This window comes from Vespa mandarinia, chromosome 3, assembly GCF_050613455.1.
Source record: "Vespa mandarinia isolate Hongniang chromosome 3, ASM5061345v1, whole genome shotgun sequence".
NCBI classification, from domain to species: domain Eukaryota; kingdom Metazoa; phylum Arthropoda; class Insecta; order Hymenoptera; family Vespidae; genus Vespa; species Vespa mandarinia.
The window spans coordinates 8,765,001-8,772,500 of NC_140812.1; the positions used below are offsets into that span (position 1 = coordinate 8,765,001).

At 35.2% G+C, this 7,500-nt stretch overlaps 1 protein-coding gene and 1 long non-coding RNA gene across 5 annotated transcripts in view; one reads left to right on the plus strand and one right to left on the minus strand.

The window, feature by feature from the left end:
* The window catches only part of LOC118447768 (uncharacterized), a 34,972-nt gene that overhangs the window by 16,994 nt on the left and 10,478 nt on the right, over positions 1-7,500 (plus strand). The window contains exon 1 of one of the 4 annotated variants that reach the window (XM_085655518.1): positions 2,650-3,135. The exons of 2 other annotated variants lie outside the window; for them this stretch is intronic. The gene's annotated coding sequence lies outside the window, so the exon portion shown is untranslated. Of the gene's footprint in view, positions 1-2,649; positions 3,136-7,500 lie in introns of those variants that run through there. One more of the 4 variants, XM_085655517.1, reaches the window with a different exon arrangement.
* The window catches only part of LOC118447770 (uncharacterized), a 9,457-nt gene that overhangs the window by 1,109 nt on the left and 848 nt on the right, over positions 1-7,500 (minus strand). Inside the window, exon 2 of the long non-coding RNA XR_014981899.1 lies at positions 379-520. This is a non-coding gene — a long non-coding RNA (uncharacterized LOC118447770). The remainder of the gene's footprint in view (positions 1-378; positions 521-7,500) is intronic.

The window sequence follows — 7,500 nt, forward strand, 5'->3', positions numbered from 1 at the left end:
TGTACGTATATGAACGAGACGACATCGTGGCGATGTTTCACGAAGATCGATACGCTTACGCGCGTAACGTAAATGACGCGTGCGAAAACGAGCGACGTTGGATTCTACGGATATTCTCGTCTATCGTTGTGAAAATTCTTACACATACACGTAAACATATATACATACATACATACGTACGTATACATACATAAAATACGCTCACATAGATACATGCATACATACATATATATATATATATATATATATATATATATATATATATGTATATATATACATACATACATGCATGCGTGCATGCATGCATACATATATATACATATAGATATAGAACGAGTATAAGTATCTAACGTATGTAACATACATAGATGTACTTACGTACATATGTAGATAACAGAGCGGGTAAACCTGTCGTGCAAAAATAAGCGCACCTGGTTGCACGGAACGCCCTTATCGTCTACGAATAACCCGTAGACGTAGGAACGATCTACGTCAGCATCGACCGATAAGACTACGTCCGCTAGAGAGAGAGAGAAAGATAGAGAGATAGAGAGAGAAAAAGAGGGAGAGAGAGAGAGAGAGAGGAAGTGAGAGAAAATAGGAGAGTGTATAACTCCTTTTCTCGTTGACGACGACGACGACGACGACGACGACGACGACGACGACGACGACGTTCAAGTGCACGGACGAAGCGTATCGATATCCACGTGGCTTCGAATAAACGAGAGAGTCTTAGAAATCGATAGGGCCTGCCTGCATCAAAAATAGTTCTGCAACAATAATGAAACCGAATGTTCTCACGAGTCAAAAAGTAATTTACTCCGTGTTTCCTCTCTCTCTCTCTCTCTCTCTCTCTCTCTCTCTCTCTCTCCCTCTCTCTCTCTCTCTTTACGTATATAATCTGCATATGTATGCATGTACGTATGCATGTTACGTATACGAAAATATTCTTTAAAGAAAATTTATAATTCGTTTTATAAATGTGATATCGATTATTTAGATTATAATCGTGTTTATGAAGTTAAAAATGAAATTGTAAATAGGAAGGAGGATAAAATGTAATCGATTTTTTTTTGTCCTCTTTCCTCATCCCCATTCTCATTCCACCAATGCCCTCATTCATTCCATTAACACCATCAACCCTTATCGATAGAAATCTCTCCTCGTAGCTTATAAATGAAGGAAAAACGAAATTAATCCAAATAACTTTATTCCAAATAATATATATATATATATATATATATATATATATATATATATATAGAACACGATTTTCATCGAAACGCATATTCTCCGATCGAATGCATCGAGTCAACAGGCGAATACAATGTGACATTTTATATTAAAAGGATCCAAAGGATCCAAGGTCATATCCGAACGACCATTGGCCCTAACAAACCTATTCAAATCTACGATACGACGTAAAATCCGATCGATGCAGATATTAAAAGGGCAGGATGGAATAGGACAAGAAAAAACAGAGGAAGAAGAGGCCGAAAAGAGAAAATGGGGAAGGAACAAGACGAGAAGAAGGGAAAAAGCAAAGAACTGAGGACAAGGAAATAGAACAAAGGAAAAGAAGAAAAAAAGAAAAAAAAAAGAAAAAGGCGAAAAATTGGAGGGAAAATGATTTAAAAAAGAAAAAAAAAACAAAAACAAAAACAAAAGCGAAAGAAGAAGGAACGAATGAAAAGAAAAGAAAAAATCTCCTATCGGAGAGCAGTAGTAGGCCGAGTTTAGTGGGTTTGGTATGTATCTATATATATATATATATATATATATATATATACACATGTATGTACATATGTATTGGTAGGTATTATGCGCCGGCGGGCCGTAAGAAAAGTTAAGGGGTTAAAATTAAGCTCGGCGTAATCGTGCGTGGGAGGGAGCGCGCGTAAATCGAGTCGTGTTGCGCCCGTAAATTCGTTCGGCCGATTCTCTCTCTCTCTCTCTCTCTCTCTCTCTCTCTCTTTCACTCTCACTCTCTTTCTTACTCTCTTTCTCACTCTCTCTTTCTCTCACTCTCTCTTTCTCTCTCTTTCTCTCTCTTTCTCTTATTCTCTTTTACACTCTCTTTCTTACCCTCTCTCTCTCTCTCTCTCTCTCTCTCTCTATCTATCGTTCGCGGCACCACGCGATTTGACTTTGACATCTACACAAGTGCATGGACGACACCGCGACGCGCTGAGCCGGTAAGCACGTCTCTCTCTCTCTCTCTCTCTCTCTCTCTCTCTCTCTCTCTCTCTCAATCTCTCTCTCAATCACTCTCTCTCTCTCTCTCTCTCTCTCTCTCTCTCAATCACTCTCTCTCTCTCTCTCTCTCTCAATCTCTCTCTCAATCACTCTCTATCTCTCTCTCTCTCTCACTGTCAATCTCTAACAAATCATACACGTATGTACACAATGTAAATACTTACGTAAATACGTATGTAAGAGATCAATGTAAAGAGCAATGGTATTCATTGGTATTCAATGGTATTCGTTGCCACGTGGTTACGAGAAAGAGAAAGAGAATACAAATCAAATAGGAGAAAGAGATGGAAAAAGAAAGAAAGAGAGAGAGAGAGAGAGATCGATAAGGCACGCGAGTCAAAAATAGTCTGAAGACGGGCATATGCCGTTCGAAGGCTCCTTCAAGTCAGTCGGATTCGACCGGCGACGGAGAACGCGTATCTCCTTCGCGTCGCTCGATCGAATTAGCATACTCTCTCCCTCTTTCTCTCTCTCTCTCTCTCGTTCTCTCTTTCTCTTTCTCTCGAATTGCTACTCTCATGAACGAGTCATGAATTAAAATCGAATCTACGGTGATTAAGCGTGCGAAGGATATCTCTTTATCTTTCTCTCTCTCTCTCTGTTTCTCTTTTTCTTTCTCTCTCTCTCTCTCTCTCTCTCTCTCTCTCTCTATCTAACTATCTATCTCTTTCTTTCACTCGTTCGAGTTTGCTCGCCCGTGTTCGTTCGTACTCGTTCCCTCTTCGTGCATTTACGCGGCAGATCGTTCTTCTCGGATGTTGATCCGTTGATCTCCGAAGCAAGAGAGAGGAAACTCGCAATGTTACTACACACACGATGGACGCCTCGTGAGATCGCGCGATCGTGATCTTTTTCACGCCGTCTCTTCGAAGAAGTCAGGTAAATCAGAATCTCCTCGTTATCGATGATAGGACTTGTCTCTGTTTCTCTCTCTCTCTCTCTCTTCCTTTTTTTTCTCCCTCACTCCACTCACTTGCTCCTTCTTTTTTTTCCCTCGTCTTCTTCTTTTTCTATATTTCCTTCTTTTTTTTTTTCCTTTACTTTTCTCTTTTCTTTCTCTTTCTGTTGCTGTTGTTGTTATTATTATTATTATTATTGTTGTTGTTGTTGTTGTTGTTGTTGTTGTTGATGTTGTTGTTGTTTGTTGTTTTATTCTCTTCATCCCTTCGACACTTCGTGAAATCTTTCGTCGAACGAAATACCACTACCAACAACAACAGCATCATCAGCACTATCACGACCACCATCATCTTCTTCTCATACTTCAACCACCCTTTCTTTCCCCCTCCCTCTATACCTCTTCGGCTTTCCTGTCTTTCTACTTCTTCTTCTTCTTCTTCTTCTTCTTCTTCTTTCTCACTTTCCACACATCCCGCTTATATTCGTCTATTTTAAAGCACTTATTTCTGAAAGGCGTTTTACATAAGGGAGATATTTTTATCCGGTTAACGATAGGCCGATTGTATTTTTAGTGGGGCAACATCAGGTATCTCTATCTCTCTCTCTCTCTCTCTCTCTCTCTCTCTCTCTCTCTCTCTCTCTCTCTCTCTCTCTCTCTCTGTCTACCTATCTCTTTCTCTCTCTCTCTCACTCATTCTCTCTCTTTCTCGTTTTTTTCGATCCAATTTTTTTTCTCTCATCTTTTTTATTTGTTTGCTTTTCTGACTTCTCCCTCCCTCTCTCTCTCTCTCTCTCTCTCTCTCTCTCTCTCTCTCGTCTCTATCGTAGAATTTATTAATATCTATCTATCTATCTATCTCTCTCCTTTCTCTCTCTCTCTCTCTTTCTCTCTCTCTCTCTTTGCATACCTACTCATCCCTTTCAATCCAAGCCCACTTTTGCTCCTTTTGCAATTTCCTCGTGCGTGTTAGGATTCGCGTCGATCTCCGGTCGACGAAGCGCGAAACGCGAACGATCGTCACCATACACGTTCCGTCACACTTCTCCTGACATCCCTGTCCCTCCTCCCCCCCCAACACCACCACCTCTCCGCCGTCCACCCCTACCCGATTGCTCGCCTTTCAAAAGATACTTTTTCCCTTTCTTTCCTTTTTCTTTTTTTCCTTCCCTCTTTTTTTCTCTCCTTTCCTCTCCTTTTCTTTTCCTCCCGTTTTCTCTAATTTCTTTTTCCTTTTTCTCTTTCTCCTTCCTTTTTTCAATCTTCTTTCTCTCTCTCTCTCTCTCTCTCTCTCTCTCTCTCTCTCTCTCTCTCTCTCTCTCTCTCTCTCTTTTCCTTTCATCGTATCACGAGAATAACCCGTCGTGGATAATCACGTAATATACATATATCTATCCATACGTACTTATATACATACATACATACTTACATACATACATACATACATGCATACATATATGAAATCATGTGTGTATGTACGTGAATATTATCTATGCAAGCGAACTATATATTCATTAAACGAACGTTACGTCATCGTAATCGTCTCGTGTGAGTTCACCTTCGTCATGTGTGAATTTTTTTATTTGTGTTCATACGTGTACGCGTACGTGCATATATGTATGTATGTGCGCGCGCACGCACGCACGCACGCACGCGTGTGTGTGTTCGTGTGTCTCGAGAAAAAGAGGATCTACGAAAGAAGAAGTCGATGAGGAAAAAAATCACCGCAAAGAGAGGAGTACTTACGTTGTACATATTACTATCTATCTCTTAGCTCGTCTCGTTCGATGGAAATTATGCATTTTAAAGGGTCGACGGCAAACGAGGAAGTGCGATGTGAATTACGGCTGGAAAGCACGCCGAGACCGTACTTCTCTCGATAATAAATTTACCTCCACGCCTCCGCGAACGGCGAACTAACGTGCTCCTTACGCGAATGTATTTCTCTCTCTCTCTCTCTCACACACACACACACACACACATACTCACGCATACAAATGCAACTCAGGCATACATTCTTTCGTTTCTTTTTTTTCTTTTTTTCTTCTTCTAATTCTCCCTCTTCTTGTCTTTTCCGTTGACAAAAATTAGAAGACAATGAATGCCAACCCGGATTTCCGATCTTTGTATTCCAGTTTCGTGATTTTGATAAAATTTTCACGTAAATCGTACGACAAGAAATTAAAATTTTTTTCTTCCTTCGTTTTGTTTTTTACCTATATATATATATATATATATATATATATATATATATATATATATATATATTTTGTCATTGTAATTAATTATTCGCACTGCAGATAAAATTAAACGTAACTAATTGGATTTATTTATATTATTGGATTTTATATGTATATATATATATATATATATATATATATATCGAGTTTTGAGATCTTGTAAAAATTTCATGTTAATCGTATTACAGAGAAAAATTAAATTTTCTTTTTTTCATTTGCTTTTTCGTTTGGTTTTTTCGTTTTTATTTTTGTTTTTTTGTTTTTTTTTTGTTTTATTATATATATTATTATATTACTCGCATTATAGATATAATGAATCGCATCTAATTGAATTTATATCTTTTTCCTTTATTGGACTTTCGGTAGTGATGTATCTTGTTTTTGATATCTTGAACAAAATATAAATTTTATAAATTTTCTCAGAATAAATAATATTTCTTTTCTTTTTTCTTTTTTCTTTTTCTATCTTTTCTCATTAGAATTAATTTTATCATTAATCGCAATTAATTGGTTTAATTTAATCGCAGATTTACGAACCTACGCAAACACACACACACACACATATATATATGTATATATATATAATTTCGATTTTGAAATCATAAGAAAAGAAATTGACTTGACCCGATAAAAAATTAGATTTTTTTTTTATAACGATTAATAATCGGCCGGGTATTTAAATTGATTAATTATATTATAACGTATCATAAAGTAGAATAAACGAGAAATTCAATATTTACACTTTCAATAATATAAATGAAGCTTATGTAAACTACGAGAGAACGAAAAATGAAGAAAGAGAAGAAAAAAAAAAAAATATATATATATATATATATATATATATATATATATATATATATATAAAAAGACAAAAGTCGAAATTCATAAAAAAAATAGCTGATCGATACGACGAAGAAGATGATCAAGTTAGATGACAGAAAAAGACGAAAGATATCTAGTCGGGAATCAAGCGGAAATGATCGTTAATCGACGAGCTCCGTATCGCGTCGCGGTCGTAGCAAAAACGTGCGAAAGCCTCGATGGATCGTGACTCACGGCAGATCGAAGAAATACCGACACTCTTATAAGAAGAATCGTCGTTTTACTAGTAGAAGATACAGGAATGTATTTTAAATTGACTAGAGCATAATTTTCATTTCTTTTTCTTTTTTCTCTTTTTTTTTTGTTTTTGTTTTTATTTTTGTTTTTTTTCTTCACAATAATTATCATCTATTTATAGAGATATACAACACATTGATTCGAATGTTTTGATGTATTGTTTTAAAAGAAAAAAAAAAAAAAAACAACGTGCAATATTTTCCAAACTTTTTGACAATTTTTTTCTTTATTTTCTTTTTGCTTTTTTTTTCTTTTTCTTTTTTTTTCTTTCTCTTCTCTTTCGATCATAAAGATCGAATCGTATCTTTCTAAAAACATCTCGTAATTCTTCGATGATAAAAAATGAAAATATTAGTGAAAAAAAAGTTAATTGTAATATTTGATTAACTAAATGTTCAAGATTTAAGAAATGTTATTAATTAAATTAATGAAGAAATTTCGGGATAGTATTATTAATGAATTCAATGAAATTAATGAAGGGGGATATTTAAGAGTCAACTTTCAGAGCCATCCTGTGTACATATATATATATAGTATATATATACATATATATATATATATATATATATATATATCTGTATTGTTTGAGGATCTATCTATCAAATCCTGATTTTTTTTTTTTTTTTAATTTAGAAATTACACATCTCTTTGATATAATAATAATTATCTGATCGAATTGAAATTTTATATGGTCAGTTTTCAATTCAATATGTTTCAAGAAATTATTATACGTTTTTAGGAAGGAATAATATCTTTTTCTTGTCTTTTTAATTAATTATTTCATTTGTCACGAGATATTATTTTTATTGTGATAAAATCTACCATTTATTTTCAATGTCAGTATTTGTTAAACATATTTCTTAGATTCGTAGAAAGGCACTTGAAATATAAGGAAAAGAAAAAGGTAAGGAAAAAAAAAAAATAAAAAAAAAAAAAAGAACAAGGAAAAAAAAACCGATTGCCCTTAATTACACTCGGATGTAAATC